This window comes from Varanus komodoensis, unplaced genomic scaffold (genome assembly GCF_004798865.1).
Source record: "Varanus komodoensis strain SLA01 unplaced genomic scaffold, ASM479886v1 scaffold69, whole genome shotgun sequence".
Classification (NCBI taxonomy): domain Eukaryota; kingdom Metazoa; phylum Chordata; class Lepidosauria; order Squamata; family Varanidae; genus Varanus; species Varanus komodoensis.
The window spans coordinates 171439-193143 of record NW_025336334.1 but is presented as its reverse complement, the minus strand read 5'-3'; the positions used below and the strand labels follow the sequence as shown (position 1 = coordinate 193143).

Sequence of the window (21705 nt, the reverse complement as noted above, 5' to 3'; positions counted from 1 at the left end):
TTATTTGTTAGTGATGTTATACTAAAATGAAGTATGTATTCAGTAAACTTAGTATTATCTAGCTATAAGTAACAAATGGTTTCATAAATGTATTTATAAATACATTGTACTTATTTTACATTGTTTACATTGTATGAAATGCACTGGTGTGACATTAATTGTAACATTTTGTTAAAATAAAATACATTAAAACATCTTTATGATTGGGTTCTGCTCTGGTTTTTCACATTGAGAAGGATTTCTGGAGTATCTCAAGCTTGAAGACCTTTGATCTACAGCCAAAGCTGACACTAGGAAGCTTTCTAGATACCAGGCAACCAGGCTGAAATCTTGTGATGATCAGCAGTCCCAATGGGAGGAAATCTCAAGGGTCTCACACACGACTAAAGACGCGCTAACCTTACTCCCCAGGTTACTTTATTCTTTGATAAACAAGCTGTAGGGAGTAGGCTTAGCCCTTGCTCTTTTCAGACAGTTCAACAAGATAAGTCATCAGATTCTGAACTAGAGGAACTTCGGGAGTTCGAAACCTTTGAAGCTCCTTCAGTGTTGTTTCTGGAAGCTTCCCAGGCCACCAGTGAGAGCAGGCCTGTTCTGGAAGATATGGGGGGGGGGAGGGGGTCAGGAGGTGGGGCCAGGAGGGGGGCAGGTGTGGGACCCAATGCTTGACCCAGTCAGGAGGCATCAGGAGAGATGAGCATCCCAGTTGGAATGCTTCTCTCCACCAGTGATAACTACCCTGAAGGTGGCAACTTTACTGAAAGAGAAGGGCTGAGGAGAGTTTTCTAGTTTGGGTTCAGCTCCCTTTCCATGAGCAGAAGCTTATCCTTCCAGCTTGGAAAGAGTTACACTGTCTTGTTAGCTTTGATGTTTTCATAAAGATCTGCAATGAAAAGGATTGTCTTGAACTTTGAAGCATGAAGGAAAGAAGGGGCTAGCTCATTACACAATGCACACATATATATTATGCATGTTGTATCTTTTGTAACTTCATGTGTGGCCTGTGGATGTTATTGTCATGTTGCAATATTGTGGATGTTATTGCAATATCATTGGCACTGTACACTTTTCCACTTCAGTGTTGTACCACACTGTACTAGAGCTGAAAACAGCAACTGCAGCTCATCGGCATTTCCTACATTCTCCTGCGTAAGAATTCCAAACCCAAGCAAAGCTCGTCATGGCCGCCCTCGATAAAGCCAAATAACAACATTCTCTGTACCAAAAATGAATAGTTGTTCTGCCTGAGGAACAGACTAGACATCGCATGCATATGCATGTAATGTGTTCACAAGAACCTTTTTAATACAGGCAAACCTTGCTTTTTATAGGGTGAATAGAAGAACTGATGGAAAGAAGGTGAACTCATGGCTCCCTGCCCCAGCTCATTTCCCTCCTTCCTTAATGGCATACGTATTTGCCCACATTTTGAACTCTGTGGGGAGGAATCACTTGGGTGGGGAAAGAATTTGAAAAACATCATAACGGCAAAGAGGTTAGTATTTGCAACAAACACTCCCATACCAATATTTCTCTGATCCCTCAGGAAGCAGGTTAAAACATCTCATCGTGTGCTATTACAGACACCAGCATTCCACGTCTCATTTGGCCTTTTTTCTCATATGAAAACACTGTCTTAGGGGGATGCGGGGTAGAAGGACCTGAAGCAGGAACCTGGGGCCTGACTGATACCAGCATCAATGGTTGGCATAGTTGTGCAGCTGCCAAGGGTCTGCAGCCTGCAAAGGCTCACTGATGACAGTGGCCTGGAGTTGCTCCTTCTCTTCACCATTGCAGCCTCCTTGTTCTCTTGGGGTGGTGCTGAAAAGAAGGAGCAGCAGAAGCTATGGCCTACTTGAGGGGTCTTCAACCTTTCCAAGTCCTTGGGCCCACTTAGAAATTTGGGCAAGGGCATGAGCTCAAAATGACTGCCATCTAAAAAGCAGGTGACAATGCCCAATAGTCAGGAGAAACTTTGCAGTAGAGAATGTAGTCTTAGCAATCATTTTGTTCAAATATATTAGAGATAAAGAGTCATGCAATCCATGGCATCCTACAGCACACAATTACGTGGCATAATTACATATTCCTTTGGAGAATGAGGAGAAGCACCCTACAGAGGAAGGTGAAATGTCTGGCAAGCTGTTACTCAGTACTTCTGATCTGCTGGTGCAGGCAAGTAAAAGATACAGCCACAATATCTGCTGACACTTCCCATGTGCATGAGTAAACTACCATCCCTGCAGAGAGATCTTTGCCATATGCATAGAAAATGATTCCTGGCTTCAAAAGCTAAGTTATCTGGGCTACAATTAACTAAATGTCTCTTCCTGAAATTCTTGCAAATTTGGAAGGCAGGTGTCCCCCCGTCACTGGGTACAAACACAGCTGCATGTTTGAGAGTTGGTTCTTGGTGTTGGTGCCAATCAGAGAGTTCTTTGTATGTCTGTGTAGCGATACCATCTGTCTTTGAAGGGCATTTCCTTTAAGAAATTGCTCTCCTGCAGCACAGCAAAGTTGCACATGCACTCCGAGTCAGTGCTGAAGGCAGTTCCAGCCACCGTCTTTGGGACCGTGCAATGGCATGATGAACCCTCTGCCGCAAAGACTTCCCTGCTTCATGGCAGCTCATGTGTGGTTCTAGTGCGGGCAGGAGCAAGGATCAGGGAACAAGTGTGGTGACACACCTAGAACAGTCTTCAGAACAACAGTCTTCCAACCCTGCTTGAGTGGGAATGGGAGAACACTGCAGGTGTGTTGAACGGGGCAGATTAATCTTAATTAAAAGGAAAAAATGTCACTGATAGAGTGCATCTAACAGGAATAGAAGGCCAGGCATGCTACAGGCCCATAACATCCTGAAGCAGAAATAAAACTGAACAAACAGCACACATTATAGTTTTTCCATATATCCCTCAAAACTACTGTACACTATCCAGTGTTATGGCTGACATTAACTTTTTTTTGACAATCACAATGGTTAGACAGTCATTTCTGTTACTAACATTTGCAAAAACACTTAACTTGCTAGTTGTGGAAGCTACAGCAGGACACGAGGAAAGACCCTTTCTGCTCTTCTTTGCTGTTCTAACATTGAAGAAGATGCCACATATTGTAGCTGAGTAACAAGATCATGTGGTAAAGCAGGAAGTGGCAGATGGAGGATGTCTGGGCGCCTTGATAGGAACTGCGAGACAGGATAACCAGGTTCAGTCAGGAAGGACCCCTTTTGCCTTGAATCTCAGCAGTTTATCCAAAGATCACTCAGATCCCCTGCAGTTACTTATGACAGCATGCTACCAGGTAGTGGTTCCCACTTGCAACTACAAGCTTTTAGAGCACACACAGAGTTTTTTATAGATTCTGAGTCATATGGGCCCAGCAACTGGGCAGCTGATGACGAGATAAGGGGAACACAGTCAGAAGAAGGTGAGAGGTCTTCAGAGGGGGCTCAATAAAATGGCATTGATTGAAGATTAACATAACGATCACTGAGGCAGAGGGATTATTGTGGGTCTTGGCATGCAAATGAGGATGATTGCAATGCTGTTAACCTGGCAGCCTTATCAGCTCTTTGTTGTTGTTGTTAGTCACAAAGTCGTGTCCGACCCCGTCACAACCCCATGGACAACACTCCTCCAAGCCTTCCTGTCCTCCACCATCCCCCAGAGTCCACTCAAGCTCACACCAACTGCTTCAGTGACTCCATCTAGCCTCCTCATTCTCTGGCATCCCCTTCTTCTTTTGCCATCTATTGTTCCCAGCATTAGGCTCTTCTCCAGGGAGTTCTTCCTTCTCATTAGGTGGCCAAAGTATTTGAGTTTCATCTTCTTTTATTGACTATGAAGGCTACTCCATTTCTTCTGAGGGATTCTTGCCCGCAGTAGTATACCTGATGGTCATCTGAATTAAATTCACCCATTTCTGTCCATTTTAGTTCACTGATTCCTAAGATGTTGATGTTCAGTCTTGTCATCTCTTGTTTGACCACATCCAGCTTGCCTTGATTCATGGATCTTACATTCCAGGTTCCTATGGAGTACAGATCTTTGCAGCATCAGACTCTCCTTTCACCACCAGATACGTCTGCAACTGGGTGTCCTTTTGGCTTTGACCCAGTCGCTTCATTCTGTCTGGCGCTACTAGTACTAGCCCTCTGCTCTTCCCCAGTAGCCTATTGGACACCTTCCAACCTGAGGGGCTCATCTTCCGGCGTCATATCTTTTTGCCTTTTGGTACTGTCCATGGGGTTTTCATGGCAAAGATACTGGAGTAGGTTGCCATTTCCTTCTCCAGTGGATCTTACACGGTATTAGCTATTACAGATCAGCAAAAAGAATAGCCCTGGCAGCTTCTCATAGCAAGCTATGAGTTACAGCAACTGCTAAACCGTAACCGGGCTTGGAATTCTGGTGCTTACTGAAAAAGGGGTTCAGGTATTTTTATAACACAAAGGCCCCTGTAAGCAACCTTTCTCTGCCAGGAGTTATCTGAATTTTCCCAACAAAGACAAACATGTCCTCCAGAAGCGCACCCGCCTTGTGAAGGCGCAGTGTAAAGTGCAAGCATGAACAATCCTTAGCTAGAAATCCTAGAAGTTTGCCCAACCCATTTCTTTGTGCAACAGGTAACATTTCAGGGTGGTTTGATGTCAACAAAAAGGATTTCAGAATACAATACAAAACACCACACACGCAATGCAGAACAAATGCTGATGTGAATGAATGTATTTAGGAAGTATTCCACAGAAAGTTATCCATTTATTTAAGGAACAGTGGCTCAACTATGTCCAAGAACATCATTTTACTACTCATACAGAAAATGTAATTAAAACATCAATACAGAGTGTCAAACATTTGGCCAGATCCTGTGCAGTTTTTGCTGATGAGCTCAATAAATTAGGAGGGTAGGTACTCGGAGGAGGGCTTTCTCTGCGGTGGTGCCCAATCTATGGAATGTGCTCCCCAGAGAGGTCTGCCTGGCGCTGTCGTTATTTGTTTTTCGGCGCCAGGTGAAGACCTTTTTATTTAAACGTCATTTTAATTGTTAACAATATTTACTTATCTGGCCAGGGCGACTTCTCTTCTCTTCTCTTCTCTTCTCTTCTCTTCTCTTCTCTTCTCTTCTCTTCTCTTCGCTTCGCTTCGCTTCGCTTCGCTTCGCTTCGCTTCGCTTTTATAACTTCTTTTATATTGTTTATATTGTTTATTTATTTTATATTATTAATTTTAATTTTATATTGTTATTTTTGTATTGTATTGTATTGTGTTGTAAGCCGCCCTGAGGCTTCGGCAAGGGGCGGCATATAAATGTTCTAATGATGATGATGATGATGATGATGATGATAATAATAATACACCATTTGCCTCCTCAATACAACCCTTGTTAATCAAACACTTGCCTACTCAAGTGCAATAATCCTTGTAGCTCTTCCTCCCATATTTATGGGCATGGGATCAGATGCCTTGTAGGGAACCACAGAATGATACAGTGCTCCTTGCAGTCCCATCCATCTTTTTAGCACCATAACTATTTGGCTTGTCCCATTTCAGTTGCAGAGAAGCCCTTCATGGAAGGAGCAGAGGGAAGTACACAAACAAGCATTGTGCTTGAGTGCATCAGTGCAGAAGGCTGGTCCAAAAGTACTTGGCCAGTGGACGTTGCAAAAAGAAATGAATGAATATGTCTGATGACTTGTGACACGGAGTTCCATCATGGGGGGCATCTGCCTGTAAATCACACATGTCCAAATATATGTCAGCAGTTGTGTTTCCTTCACTTGTGCTCTGTGTAGAGAAAAGAACTACATTAGAGAGTAGAGAAATGATGATGATGATGATGATGATGATGATGAAGAGACCTTTTGTTAGCACTCCATAGTACAGAAACCAACAGAAAGTGTGGTGTACCTGCAGCAGCATCTGTTCTGGAGTAAGAGCAGAAACAAGAAATGAAAGGAACAAACAATTTAGTCCACAAAACATCATTAGAAATAAGTTACACATGCATGGCTTTTGGAAATAAAAGAAACATTAGTGTAAAATATGTGTGCGCTTTTAAAGGTATGGCACCATTGCTGCAGAGGAAAAATACAATCCTAAGACTATAATGAACCCATCCAACAGACTCCCAACAACACCGGGGAGGCCATAAGATTCTTGGGTGTCCCAGGGCTTCTCTGCATGGGACATTTGTTATGCACTGCTGACCCCTGATTCATGGAAGTTTGTGGGCTTCTCCCGGCATTGTCCTCTTGTGTTTTCCAGCCACTTTCACAGTTTTTTTTCTTTCTCTTTCTCCAAGGAGAATAAGCTATTAAATGTCAAACTGGAACAAAAGCCTCTGCTATACTGTAGCTCTACCACAGCTACATTGAACTTGGTTAATAGGAAATACAAAAGGGCCAAGAAGTGCAAAACTGGAGGGGGTGCATATAAAGGATGCTTTTTTTGGTCTTGCAATGGAAATGGAAGAAGCTTCAGTAAAGCAGCAGGCCAAACTCCTCACACAGAGAAGCCCTCATCTCTTAGATCCTGTTAGCAAGGAGCTGAGGCTCTGCAGTCCAAGCACCCACCCTGCCCCTTGCAGCTGTCACGGAAAAAACTGCGCTGACTGCCCCTCCTGAGGTAGCAGCTGGGCCTTGGAGGGAGACAACTGGGTCTTGGATGGGGTGTGACGTGCCAGGGAGGGGAGGGGAGGGGGCTGTGGAGTTACACCAGTTCCACTCATCACCCTGGCCACATTCCCTCTTTCTACCCAGCACTGCGTCTAGATGGCCAAAAAAGGACCATCTAGACAAAAGATGGGGCATGAAGGGGCTGGCAGCAGGGAATGCTGCCATGCCTCACTCCTGACATGGGACGCTTCCATCCTCCAATTTCGGGAGGCTCTGGGCATCAGCCTCTGGGGTGCTAGGACTGCACCCTAAATGATGGGATAATAGAGGAGAATAAGGAAATCTGCATGTGCTGAGCAGCATAGCTGCAGGAAGAACAGTAGTTTTACGGCTTGTAAGTTTTCTTCTCATAAATGCTTCTCTTGCATATGGAAGTGGGGTGTGAGGGAAGCTCCTGCTGAGGACCACTGCTTTCATGAAGGGGCATTCCCATCATTAGGCATCGCTGAAAAGTTGAATCAGCTGCCAAGCTTGGAATGGCAATGGGAAGGGGCTGGAAGAGCACCATCAGCCCTCCAGCACTGCTTTGCGGTCCTTTCACACAAGGTTCCTTAACATGGCGTTGGATCCTGGAAGCCAGGGTGTTTCTGGGTTTTTAACTGTATTTGTATGATATATACTTATTTCTTTCTGTGAGCCATCCCGAGGCTATATAGCCAAAACAGTATAAAAAAACAGTTTTTATATAAAAAGTTATATAAAAACTGTAAATAATAATAAATAGTAATAATAACTGAACATTGCGCCTGTGGAACAATGGAGGCTTAAAAAACATGCAGACAACAGTGGGAGGTGTAGCCCATAGAAGAAAATACTTCTTCAGCCAATGTATAGTTAAACTATCAAATTTTCTGCCATGGGAAGTGGTGATGGCCACTAATCTGGATGGCTTAAAGGGGAATTGGACGGAGTCACAGAGAAGGCAGTTATCAGTGGATGCTAGCTAGGTGCTCCCTCCTTTCCCAGAGCCAGCATGCCTGCGTTCACCAGTTGTGGAGGAGCTTGGGCAGGAGGAGCTCTTGTATCCATCCTGCTTTAGGGATCCTGTGGGCAGCTGCTTTGCCACTGTGTGTACCGAGTGCTGAACTAGATCAGCCTTTAGTCTGATCCAGCACGGCTTTCCTTACGTTCTTATGTTCATGTGCGTGTGTGTGAAACTAGAACAATGCCCTATCTGCAATGGCATCTTGTGCCTCCTTGTAGTCCTCTGAGTTAAGAAGTGTCAGGTGATCCATGAACCTTGGTGCACTATGGCCATGCTTCTGCTAACTCCCTTTGGCTGGATTATGGCATCACCGTTCCAAGTGCTGTGCAGGTCTGTATAACAGGAGCATGTTGCAGCACAATTACCGGACCAGCAATTGTGATTGGCAACTTGACCAACAACATGCACCAGGTTTTTGCACAACACTTGACCACAGTTCTTGTGCGGCTGTCACCACGCAATTAGCTGAAAGAGTCTGCATTCCCATGCCTAGTTCCATGCTTCTGGATCTTGTGCTTCCTCCAAATACCAAGGAGGTCAGGAATCTCTTGGTTCCTTCAAGAATCTCTTGGTTCCTCCAAGAAACATCTGGGGTTTGGTTTGTTGAATCTCTAAGTTCCATTTTGCACAAATGTGGAGGTACCAAGAAGCAGCTCAAAAAGAGAAAAGGGGGAAGGCTCTGATCCTGTGCTATCAGGAAGGAAGATAACGCAATGTGTTGTATCAATGATTTCAGCTTCTGAGCACTGGTGAAGCTGGGAGTAGGTGGGGAAAGGGTTAAGGTAACACAATGCAACTCCACAAAGCTGCCAACCAAAGGGCAATGGGGTCCAAGGAAGGTTGCAGACTGTGGTTGCTCCCATTTGTGATGCAATTTATGCCAACAGTGTTGTCTCAGCTCAAAGACAACTGCAAAAGGCAAATAAAACTATGCCCAAACTACTGCTTTGATTCCTGTAGAATAGGACACACACTGCTCCAGAAAAGAAGGGCTGTCACAATAAACAAACAAGAAAGCTGCCTGAGAAAAAGCAGACTCTTCGGAAGGAAATAGTAGCACATCACAGAATGGACTGTGCTATGTGCTGCAACAATAAGTGAGCCACAGTGGCACTGAAAGAAAAAGGCAGCGCAGTGCGAGTGCCTCCTCTCTTTGCAGTAGCTCTCTAGCCAGAACTAGTTGCTTTAGCTTTGGGCTACCATCTGCTGCAATCTGGGCTCCTGGAGGGGTTTGGGGCCAAGAGTTTGGAGGAAAGAGGCAAAGGGGGCAGATGTCAGCAATGATCTGCGGTACGCAAGAGGAGCTCAAGAAGGAAAGAGGAACATGACTGGCTTGCTGCAGTGGTGCGCTGGACTACTGCAGGGAAATCAAATGTGTGGCTAAAGGAAGAGGAGCACTTGTGCTGGAGGCATTTTGCTGCACCATGAGAACCCGACCCAAATCCATCCTTGTGAACCTGTGGATACTTGCCTTCTTGATGGCTGATGGACCGACCTAGACCTTGCTTGGATGACACTGAGGAGGACCAGGAGGCAGCCCAATCTAATGCACAGAATCACCATTTGTTTGGAGAGGCCCCCACAGCCCAGCAAAAGCCCTCATGCACAAATGCTTGTCTTCTCCTGCCAAGGGCTCTCTGGAACCGACTTAAGTCCTGTACTGGCCAGTGTATATGGTGGGCAGAAACTTCCTGCAGGGTAATTTTTGCCCCGTTTGTTGCCCCGTAAAGCTCAACGACTTGCCCCACAAAGCTCGTAGGGGTACTAGCAGTGTCCTCCCCACAAGGAAACACTGCAGATTTTATAACATTAGAGAATTAATGCATCTTCTCCCCGGTCAAAGTATCTGGCGCCATATAAACACTCTGACATTTCAACTGGTGAATAGACGCCAACAAAGCTATTATGTGGCTTTTCACAGATATCAGGCAAACACATTTTTGGACATCTTTATTTGAATTAAACTTTGGCCCAAAGTCTCAGTTGCATCACCACCATTTTTGTTCCATCTGTGACAATATTCCTCAGATAAACATTTCAGATGTGACAAGAACAGCACTCACTGCAAAACATGCTGTCCGTAAGGATGTCCTTGAAGAGCATCTGAAGTTGGTGTAAAACATAGCAGGGAGATTATGGGGAAAACTGCACAAAATCTGGGAAGCCACCAATCTATGCAGGAAAAGTGGGCAGGGCAAGGGGAAGGCAGTATGGCCAATTGGGAAGCCTAGGAGTACCAGATTTGTCTATCCCCTGGACATTCCTCCCTCCTGCTCCGCATGGTGAAGAAAGGTAGTACTAATTCCAATGACGTTCATTCACGCTGTTGCACAACTGAACATAGGAAGCTTCTGTCACTGAGTCAGGTCATGCTTCCTTCTAGTCCAGTATTGCTGACACTGACTGGAAGCAATTCTCTTTGGTTTCAGGCAGGTTCCTTCCTCACCATGCCTAGGGACGCCACAGGTTGAACCCGGAGCCTTCTGCATGCCAAACAGGTGTCCTGTCACTGAGTCATGGTCCATCCTCCACAGGACCCTCTTCCTTCCACTACTGTGGAAAATGTATACATGCTTTTGTTATTTATGTTATCCATTATGATGATTATTGGGGGAAAACATGCTCACAAAGCAATCCTTAGACTTCTTTTTCTGGCACTCTTCTGTTTTAAAAGATAGAGCATTGATTTGTACCTTCCCTAAATATTTCTATGGTCATTGAGAGTCACAGTATTTCTTTTACTTTTGCATGTGAAGCTTGCACCCAAATGCCTGGTCTGTTTTCAGCATGCTGGAATGAGACCATGTTTCCTGGTTTTTTCATTTGAATTACTTGTAAACATGGTTTTAAAAATCAGATTATCCAAATGTATCCACTGTAGTGATAGCATCTTGGGACAAGCTGAACATCTTTCTTCTGCTGCCCAATAAAAATGAGTATGTATGTATGTATTTCTTTAAAAGCCTCCCATTAGCATCATGGAGTTGGTGATGATCCAGTTACATCTCCTACCCTGACAGTGCTATCAGATATAGAGCTAGAGATATGCATGCATTCACAGAAGGAAGTTTTGTCAAGCTCAGTGAGATTTACTGGCCTGGGCTGAATGTACTGAGCACCAGACAGGCAACAGTGCTATCAGGATGAAAGTGGTTTTGACTGTGTCTTATGTAAACTCTTCTATCCTGTCATAATACAGTGGTACCTCAGCTCACGAACGCCTCAGTTCACAACCAAATCGGGTTGTGAGCAGAAATTTTGGCAAAATGTTGCCTCAGGTTGTGAATTCCGCATTGGGTGACAATTGCGATCTTGCCTGTCTGCCCTGCATGATCATGCTCGGAGGGATGGGGAGATGGCTGCGATTGTGGTCGCGCTTGTGTAGGGAAGACAGTTGCGATCACGGTCATGCTCGGGGAGGTGGGGGGAATGGTCACGATCGTGCTCAGGGGTGGGGGGAGATGGCTGCAATCACACCCATCTTCCCTGCACGAGCATGATCGCAATTGTGGCCACCCCCCGCCCAAGCATGATCGTTATCACACAATTATCATTTGGACTCTCCCTCCAAACAATAACCTCCCCCACACCTAGGTTAGTGTTCTCTACTGTAATGTGATTAAATTTTTATGATTAAAAAATGGTTACAGAATGGATTAACCTTATTTACATTGAACCTGATGGGGAAATTTAACTTTGGTCACAACCAATTTGGGTCACGACCACAGTCCTGGAATGGATTAAGTTCGTGAAAGGTACACTGTATTCTGCTTAAAACAGCTTTGACTGCAATCCTGTGCACACTTAGGAGGACTTACTTCTGAGGGATTATAAGCAGGATTGCCCTGCAAATTTTATTATTATTATTATTATTATTATTATTATTATTATTATTATTATTATTATTATTATTACATTTCTATGCCGCCCCTTGCTGAAGCCTCGGGGCAGCTTACAACACAATAATTTGCTATGATCTCCCTGTGAACTTTGCTTTCTTTCCAGTGCCAAGTTAGACTTCTCTGCTGAGGCATTTACCAACTCCAAATGGCACAAGGCAGTGGGCCTTGGAATTACCAGCTGTCTTTTGTAGCAGGTCCAGCAGCTGGGACTGATTTTAGAGTTAGGGTTTTAGTTGTTTAGTCATTAGAATGAGGTATAACACTTTCACAGTGATTTAGTGATTTTCAATTTTTATATTGTATTCTATTGAGAGTCAGTGTGGTGTAAGAGCATGGGACTGGGACTCAGACGATCTGGGTTCTAGTCCCCGCTCAGCCATGGAGCCAACTGGGTGACTTTGGGCCAGTCACAGACTCTCAGCCCAACCTACCTCACAGGGTTGTTGTTGTGGGGACAAGATGGAGGAGATGTAAGCTGCCTTGAGCCCTTTGTAGGAAAAAAGGCAGGATATAAACCAATAAACAAACAAACATTCTATTTATAAATCATTGTTGACTGCTCACAGAGCTTTGACTATTGGGTGGTACAGACTATTGGGTGGTACAGACTATTGGGTGGTACAAACAAGAAAGCCAGCCAGCCAGCTAGCCAGCAAGCAAGAGTCTGGGGTTAGGCTAAAAGAGTATTAATCAGCCAAAATGACAAATTAATGTTGCTTGATGATCAGTGAACCTTTTTTTTATGGGAACGACATGCTAGATTGCTTCTAAGATAAAGAGTTGGACACTGAAATGTAAGGAGAGGCTATGGAAAGTGACTCATCTCCTTCTCCAGTGAATGGAAGGGAGCACAACCCCTTTTTTGTGTATGTGTGCAAGGGAAAGGATTTCAATGCAGATCAGGGCTGGCCTTCCCAGGAGACAGGGTGAAACCCTGCTCAGGTGGTGGATCAGGAGAGGTGGCTCCTCCTGTGTGACTGGAAGGCCTCTGTGGGTATCGCAGTCGCATTGGCTCTGCTCGCCTGGTGGGGCCAATTTCACAGAGGGAGGCACTCGGTATGGCTCCTTGGGCAGCCCTCCCACAGGTCACACTCGAAACACCTTGCCAGAGCAAGAAATAGTAGCACTGCTCGCTCACTTTGAGGACTCTCCTGCAATGAGAGCCAAGCAGGACGGCCTCTCTGCAGAGCTGCATCAGTTGCACAGAGACCTTTTTTGCTTTTGGTTCTGTCCATCATGTCCCCCACCACCGCATCTCCAAAACTGAGTTTGTCCCTGAGGCTAAAAGGAGTCTCCCATCTTTGATCTAGTGCATATATAATGATCTTTCCACGTGCAAATGTCACTGTCTGAATGCATAAGAACATCCCTGGATTAATCTCAGTGTGACTCAGTACGTAACAGAGATGTGTTCAAGTCCTTTACTCTAAGGTTGGAGCCAAGTCTCAAGTCTTGCCTTTCAAGTCCAAACTGAGTCTCAAGTCACTGCAAGGAATTTTTGAGTCAAGTCTCGTGGAGTCTCAAGTCTCATTGTGTAGTTCCCTAGAGATATTCACAGCTTTTCACTAGAGATTCCATATAGGGTATATAGCAGTCTGTGCATCTGTAAGTACATGACCTGGGGACTACCTGTATTGCTCCCCCTGCCCCCACCCCTTGTACCTCCCTCACACCATCTCCCTCATGCCAAAAAGTGACTTGGTAGTAAAAGTCATTCGTTGCTCCCTAGTCAAGTCACTGATGCAACTTGAGTAGGACATGGGAGTGAGTCAATCAACTTGTGTCCCCAACACTAGCACATAAGTTGATTGGCACATACAGTGTCCCCAACACTGTAAGCCGCCCCGAGGCTTCGGCGAATGGGGCGGCATAAAAATGTTTTAATAAAATAAATAAATAAATAAGGTATGAAGATAGGGTTTCATCTTGAATTAAGGTACTGTCAGACATGCTTGGGGTGACCAGCTAAAGGGCAGGAGAGCTTTTTCTTTGAAACTTTCTGTCACTGAGTTCATTCCCTCCAAGTACTAGGTAACCCTACTCAATTTGGCATCAATTGACTTTTCCTCCTCCTCCCTCATTTAACACAGCTTTTAAAATTTTCTCCATCTTGTTTCATAAAAGCAGCCAGTAGGCTTTGCCACAATGGAAACACAACTGAATTATAGCTGGATTTTATATTTTCAACATAAAATTTCGTTCAGTTACCAAGCAATAGTGGACACAGCTACAGGTCCAGTGACAACATGACCTGCAGGAACCTATATACATGTCTCAAAGCCCTCTTCTCTCTCTTCTTCTTGGGTCTGCATCATCAGATTTGATTTTTTATTTCCCTACCCCTTCAATGCACTCTGCTGTGTGTAACATCTAAACTGAAGAAATGTGAACACTGAACTACAAAGATTTTGCTGCCCAATCAGGCCTGAGTGCAAGGATGCTTTGTGGCTTCTCTGCTCTTCTCTGTAACAACATGAGTTTGACCTAGTTGCCTTTTTGGGGCAGAGCAGCAATTTTGGGAGATGCCTCCAAATTTACCCCAGAGGTCACTTCTTTCTCACCTACTCTATGCAGTTACCAGGCCTCTGCATGTATCTGCAGAATCTCTTTATTTTTGACTATTCAGCTTTTTCATTTCACACCCAGCAAGTCATGCAGGCTGACAACCACCTACCCTGCTGAGCACCTGGAGACAGGTGCTACTCCTTATTGCTAGTCACCTTGAGTGGCCAGGGAAGTGCACCCTTGGGACCCTGGGAACATCATCCTTCCAATGCTGCCTAGCAGGGCAGAGAGGGAGCAAGAAGTAGTCCCCCTCAGCTTGCCATGGTGGGGAGTTGGTGTTGCTGATCAGCTTTGTGGTGGGTCTGATGCTTGGGTCCAGGGTGTAATGGTCCCAACTGCCTTTTGAGTGGTTGTCCACATTTGCTTAGTTTGAGAGAAATAATTTTATTGAAATGTACTGTTACCTTTCCTCAGGTTGTTTAATAAAGATGTGGCCTTCTACTCATATCTGTGTCTCTAGACTTTATTCAGAGGTATGGGAAAAGGCTAGCAAAGGCAGAATTCCCACCTCAGGGGCTGAAAAGGGCATCTGATGTCAGATTGCTTCAGCTGAAGGAGGTTCTCTCTCCCTGCCCTCAGGAAAAGACCCAGTCTCTCCAAGGGCCCTTGAAGAGCCCTCTCAGAGACTGAAGCCTTAGTTGGGCTTTTCTTTTATCCATTCCAACTTCTGTGTCTGATTTTGCTTGCCTTTTTTCTTCAGATACAGCCTATGTCCTCTAGATTCAGTTTCTTCCTATCTTGTTCCATTGCCTTTCCTGTCTCACCCATAACTTCAACCTCTTTTCCCAGTGTTGAGCATCTATTTAAAGCGTTCTTTCCATTCCTTGAAATATCTTGCTAGGATCCCCACCTCCTTTCCAGTCATTCTTTTGCCTTTATCTCAAATTAGTCAAACCATTTCTGCCTCAGTTTTCTTTCTTTAAATGTTCCCTTCAGCTCTTTTCAGTATTCTTACTCTTTAGAGATTTTTGTGTAAATATTGCTAATGTTCTTGCTACAGTCTGCTAAGACTGCACTTCTATTTTTATTCTTCTTGACCTTCTGTTAGCTTTCTCTACCTCTTAATTCTGGTCTTCTTTGGTTTCATTCCTATTTCAAAATTAATATTATGCACTCTTTATCAATGGCTTCTTTTTATGCCATATTTTCCCCTTCACTGACTTTCTATGTTATTTTATACTATGTTGAAATTTAGTAACCGTATCTTTAAATCACTTTTTGGTTTATCCCTTGTCATCTATTTCCCTCAGTGCACCTCTGTTTTCCTTACTCTTTCCTGCTCATTAAGCACTAACCATTTTATCAGACTGCTACCAATGTACAAGAGGAGATTTCAGTAGACTGAGGAACTCCCACAGTGCCAAATTAATGCTATCATTTGGTACTTTGCTGAATTACCAAATAATCAGTACTAAGTATGATGAATTCTAGATTTACAGCCTCATCTCTATTAAATACCACACAGACTAGCACACACAATGGTATAATGGTGTGCTGTGAAGTGCCAGCATTCATTCTGGCGATCCCCAAAACTACCTATGGAGGAATAAATAGATAAATACATCAGGCAGAGGTGCTGATCCAGTTCTAGATTTTCTCATCTCTGTCAGAAACAGGTCTTTTGTAAAGCTAACAAGTCTTTATTTCTCATTCAGGACTAAGTTTCTATAGTTTGTCTTACAACAGGCAACAAAAGCTGGGTTCAGGCAACAGGTTAGCTCTCTCAAAGGCTGATTTGTTGTTGAAATTTGAGTTATCATGTCATCTGAAAAAAGCTGTGCTAACAAGCCATGGCTTGTTAATCATGAACAACCCAAGAAGAGAACTCATGATTTGCTGTTGGCTGCTCAACATGGTTTCTTAGTTTGGTTAGGGTCCCTTAACATGATAATGCATGGTTAAGGAACAACCCATGGTTCAGTGACTACCTACTCCCAGCACATACTCAGCCCCTAAATGCAGGTTAAGTTGTCTGAGCTAGGCAATGTATTATTGTGGGAAAATTCACCCCCTCTCCCCAGATACTGCAATTAATGCAGCTAAGTTTAGAGCTCTGCTTCACATTCTGAATCCTCTGAAGTCCATACAGCAGTCCTTGAGAATGAGTGCCCAAGCAGCTATCTGTCTCACTCCTAACACTAGCTAAATAGCCCCAGTTAACCTATTTATCTGGCAGGGATGCATAGGCTTCATGCCAGTCAAATGACGACTCAACTACTTTTCCTGGTAACATTAGAATTTCCTGCCATCAATAAAGCTGTCATTCCCAGATCAGACTTCAGCTTCAAGTTCATTGATGATCAAGATGCTCAGGGGCTTTTCATTTGTCTGGAACTGTTTAGAGAAGGAAAGAGTGGCAATTCTGTTTGGACGGCTGGCAATTCAGTGTCATATTACATTTTCCTAGAAAATATCAGTAAGCATAGGGGATGGGAGGAGATTAAAGCATTTAATTGCAGGGATGTGCTCCCAACAAAATCCATTAATTGTGTTCAGGGGTGAGTTCGATGTTGAGAATATGAATGCTGATGCTACAATGAATTTCCTAAGTCTGTAAAGTGCCTCAGGACATTGCTTTTGCTGCAAGCTCTCTCTCTGGAACGTGTTGCTTTGGTACGCATAAGGGATGCTGGTGACGTACCTGCACTACAGGGTTAAAAAGAAAACAAAAAATGGTGCTCGTAGCTGCCAGCTTGTATTACTTATTCTTCTTGGCATTCAGGACTTGAGCTGGAAAGATAAATGGGAAAGGTGGAGCTAATCATACGTCAGGGTTGGAGAGGAAAAGCAGCAGAAGCACCACCTGGGAGTGGACCTTATTTGGAGAAAGGGCTCTAATGACCCACATGCAACTGAGGCAGCTGAAAGAAACACATTCTCTTTGCTCCCAGAACATCCGTCAGAGGTGCCACCTTCTCTTTGGAAGGTAAGTGTGCTCCCCACAGTTCAGAAGAGACTTGGCAAATGGGACACTGTGGTGAGAATTTACAGGAAGAGGCAAATGATACTGACACAAATGGGCAAAAGGGAAAAAAGAGACGTATCAATTGCTTTTTAGTTTTGAGGTGTCATTCCTTTGATGATGGGGAATGTTGCCTCTATTGCTTTTTCTTGTTGCTTGTTTGGAAAATGGGCAGATCTGTTGGAGGAAGATCTGCTGGTGTGTGCTATTTGTACATTGAGATGTATTCATGGAGAAGACCTAAAGCAAACCTCCTTGTGCAGAGGCAGTATACCTGTGCATGACAAATGGATGAGATCAAGCTACAGGGAGAGACCATTGTCATATGTCCTACCAGTGAGTGAAAAGTCAGTGTCGGACAGAGCACAGTTTGATCTAGCAGGGCTAAGCTTATGTTCTTATCAGGACAGCCACATTTTATTGGTCATGGATTTGTCATCCAGGGTTATTGCTATGACTCCATTTACTCGACAAGGAAATTTGGGGTCCGGAACTGTCCGTTTTTTGTCCACTGTAATGTTTAACTGTAGACTTTGGCTACAAGCCAGGCAGCCAATGCTTCTCTGTTCATCATCAAAAACTCTCTCTCTCTCTTTTCTTTTTTTGGGTGGGGGAAGGAAGAAGGCTGTTTTGAAGGCAAGGTTCAGAAATAAACAGTGGAAGGAGGTACAGCTGGAAATCTTCAAGCAAGTGATACATGCTCTGGGCTGCTCCAAGCCCAGCAGTGCACAAAGGGTGAGATGGGGTCAGATGCTAGTTTGCCAAGCTAACCTTTTCACCTTTGACTTTGCCAGTGGAAGTCCCAGAATTGTTCCATGTAAAAATAAAGGAACGGGCATGTTTATCTATGCTGGTCTGTGACCGTAATAAAGAATTTGGAAATTCAAATGTTTATGTGCATAAAGTAAGATTATGTGCTGGATGAAAATGGCTCCAGACTGCAACACATCTATGCCAACCAGCAATGTATAATTCTGTTAAGGTGCTACAGGAGTCCCTAGTTTGCTTTACTATAAGATACTAATGCTTTTCCTGTTTGAATATTTGAAAATAGACTATTTGCCTATTTTCTTTTATCATTCTGCACCTATGAAAACTCACGAATGCTTTCCAAAAACCACAATAGCACAAAAATGGATGAGGAAATGGGAATGAAAACATTTACTTTTCAGGAATCAGTTTAGATCTTCAAGTACTACACCAAAATGCTGATTTTCATGAGGAACAGAACATATGGGTTTTATAATGCCTGCTTCACTGACTGTTTGTCTGAAGCTGGCAATAGTTTGCTGCAAAATTCTCCATGATGATAACTTACTACAGGTTCTCTAGGATTCTTGAATGAAAAAAACAAACAAAGACAAATACAAAAACAGACAGTTCTGATATATAGTTCAGCTACACCCTGGCCTATTATTATTATTATTAAAGTTATTATATGCCGTCCCCATTGCTACATAGCCTCGGGACGGCTCACATCAACAATGCACTCCAGCATTCTGGACCTATGCACTCCAGCCTTCTTCAACCTAATGTGTGTCCCAAAACTTAAGCTATTTCCTATAATGGGCTTACTGGCTTGAAACAGCTGAGCCATTAGAGATGTAAGTTTAGAGTTATTAAACAGGTGAGTTAGTAAGCAAGCGGGTCCAGTGATTTTCTGATTTTCTGGATGGGCCACTGACATTAGAAAGGAAGGGTTAGGGTTGTCCACATTATTGGACAACACAACCATTGGTTGTGAAGGGGCTGGCTTTTACTGTACTGAGATTCTCATAAAAGCAAGAATTTTCCAACTCCTGAAGAACCATCCACTTACCGTCTAGCTGATACAAGGAGTGTTCTCTCAGACCATCCAAACAGCATCTTCTCTTGAACCCAAGAATCTACTCAAGGAGGTAATGTATAACTAGCTAAGTTAATGTCATCTGGAACTGGCTCTGTGTCTTGCTTCCAGTTGCTTTTTCCCTTCCCCCACCCAAATAAACTTTTATATTCAGACAGTTGATCATGTTCTATCAAAATGGAATTCTCACTAAACTTTCCCACGTGAAAGACTGCATGGTTATATACTCGTAGTGTCCAGTGTTCTTAAGAGCTTACAAGTTCTCTGGAAACTTTTGGTAAGAAAATCTAACATGCTTTGAAAATTTATTTTTCACTCAGGACTTTGGCTGAAGGGAGGGGTCCTTCACAACAAGGCCCAGAAACTTCTCAAGTAGCTGGACAGACTATAGCAGCCTTCCTCAACTTGAGGCCTTCCAAGTAGTTTGGGCTACAGGTCCCAACATTCCTGTCCATTGGCCACCTGGGTTGGGGTTGAAGCCCAACACATCTGGAGAACACCAGGCTGGAACAGGCTGGACTTTGGTATGTCAGGAGATTCATCTTGTGGGAACTTATTAGCCATTCTGTTGTTGAGGAGAATCCTTGTAAAGAGAAGGCTGACCAATAAGAAAAGTTGTTACTGCTCCTCATACTGTATAACACAATCTGTACAAAGAAAACCATCATATAATACTCATCCCTCTGCTTAGGAGTCTGTGGAACAAGGGATTCTTACTGCTAGATGGTACAACTTTATTATGTTGCTTGATTGTTTGTGTAGCAAAATATTCCATACAACTGGAAGCTGAGTGATCCTATTTTAGGATACATTGACTGTTATTTCCCCATTGTGTGGTTTGGCAGAATCTGAGGTACACATTAACTTATTTAAAATATTAATGTACCACATGCCCACCTGATTTTTCACATCTAAGTCAGCTAACATTAACACATAACATTGCAGTATATCATCATTTAAAACACTGGAGAATTATAATGAAAGAAAACTAATTACTACCTACTTGAAAATAACACAGCATACTGTTAATCTATGTTAATCTATCAGTGACTAATGGACAGTACAGCACAAGTGATTCTGTCTCAAGAGGACAGAGAAATTTCTCTTACTCTTAGAAGAAAAATGAATACCATAGCTGTGGTACAAACACCTTGGCTGGGGCATGGTGGGAATTGTAGGACTTTTTGTGTTTGAACACATCCTGGATTTTGCCTAAGCCAAATGAGTCAGGCTGCCAAGCTAGGGTGGCAGAGGGCCAGGTTCAAATCCCCACTCAGCCATCCAGTTCGCACTGAGCGGCCATGGACAAGTGATTGTGTTTCAGCCTAACCTACCTTAGGGGGTTGTCATGCAGATAAAATAGGTGGTGAAAAGAATGATGCCCATCATTGTGCCTAGCTTGGATCAGTGTGCGTGCGTGCAATAAATCAGTAGCTAGTTAGAGCAGACGGTAACGAAGGACTCGCATCCAGAATGGCACAGAAAGGGAAGCAATGTTAACAATGGCTGATTCTGACATGTTACTCATCTTGAGTTTGAGCTGTCTACAAAAGTCATAATGTGTGGGCATAATTGGGCTCTGGAGTGGGGACCAGAGGAGGACTCTGCTGGGGAAGGGGAGAAGCTAAGGTTGTGTAGTCATGTCAATCTAGCACTGCAGTCGCCTTCTCTTCCCATCACTGGCCCTGAAATACAGCTGGCTGAAATGGCTGTTTAGACAAGGTGCAGAGTATGAGATGCAACCACATGGACTGCAGCTGCTACACCTGAAGCCTTGCACTGGGTTCCCATCAGCTTCTGAGTTTGGAGGCTTAGGAGCATCTGCCATGAAGGTAACAGAACTGTGCCCTTAATTTGGTTAGACTGTAGCAAAGGGTTTCATGATGACGCATGGCCTGGACAAGGAAGCAATTGTTCTCACCCTTTGAAAATATAAAAGCAAGCAATTACTTGAATCTGCCCCAAGCACTAATTGAATTTCATGGGTTAGAATACAAATTCATGGATTATGAAGTAGGAACTATGCAAAAATTTAAAATAGGAAGTGCTTAGGGTTAGGACACTGATATAATAAAAGTTCAATTGTGTAATATTGGACAGGATATTTCCCCTGGCAGACAAGACCAGCATTGCAGTAGATTGTATTTGCATGTTACAGTTCTTTATTGGGCAGATTTGGTGAGCAATTTGAGTTTCAATGCTGCTTTTCCTCTCCTCAAAGGGTTAATATATTGGTCTATGTTGGTTGATGTCAGCCAGGCTTAGTGTATTAAGCAAATATTTCTCCCCAGGAAGAATTCTACTATTAGCTCCACAAAGAATGTAATATTTTCCTATGCTCATATTTAAACCCTAGCAGTGCTTTCCCAGTAAACTTTTTTCCCCAGGAAACTTTTTAATTTTCCCAAGAAAGCAAACATTCTTCTTGGGCTTCAAAAGAAAGCAGTGGTGGCATCTGGTGGCTCAGCTGTTCTGTGATCAAAGAATGGGATTTAAATTAATAGATCTGTCTCTTTACCATGGCTGGGCTGCAAACACTGGCAATACTGAGCCTGGAAAAGCCAGCCCAACCGGGCAATTGACCTAAGCAGTATTTTTACAGGTGTCAGGGAATGGTTTGCAAACATGAAGGCAGGCCTCAGGTTGGTTGTTGGTCCACAGCTCAACTTTGGGTGAACAGAAATGAGCTGAGAATGGACAGGAAGATGGGTTGTCCCCCAAGATGGCTTGGTGTTTGGGTGTAGAAAGGTATGCTCTGAGATGGGGATA

The 21705-nt window shown here is 43.7% G+C and overlaps 1 protein-coding gene across 6 annotated transcripts in view; it reads left to right on the top strand.

The window, feature by feature from the left end:
* Positions 1-16919: 16919 nt before the first annotated feature.
* Positions 16920-21705, top strand: part of A4GALT (alpha 1,4-galactosyltransferase (P blood group)) — a 65478-nt gene continuing 60692 nt past the window's right edge. For 2 of the 6 annotated variants that reach the window (XM_044450869.1, XM_044450866.1), the window contains exon 1: positions 18998-19460. The gene's annotated coding sequence lies outside the window, so the exon portion shown is untranslated. The other 4 variants (XM_044450867.1, XM_044450868.1, XM_044450864.1 and 1 more) reach the window with 4 other exon arrangements.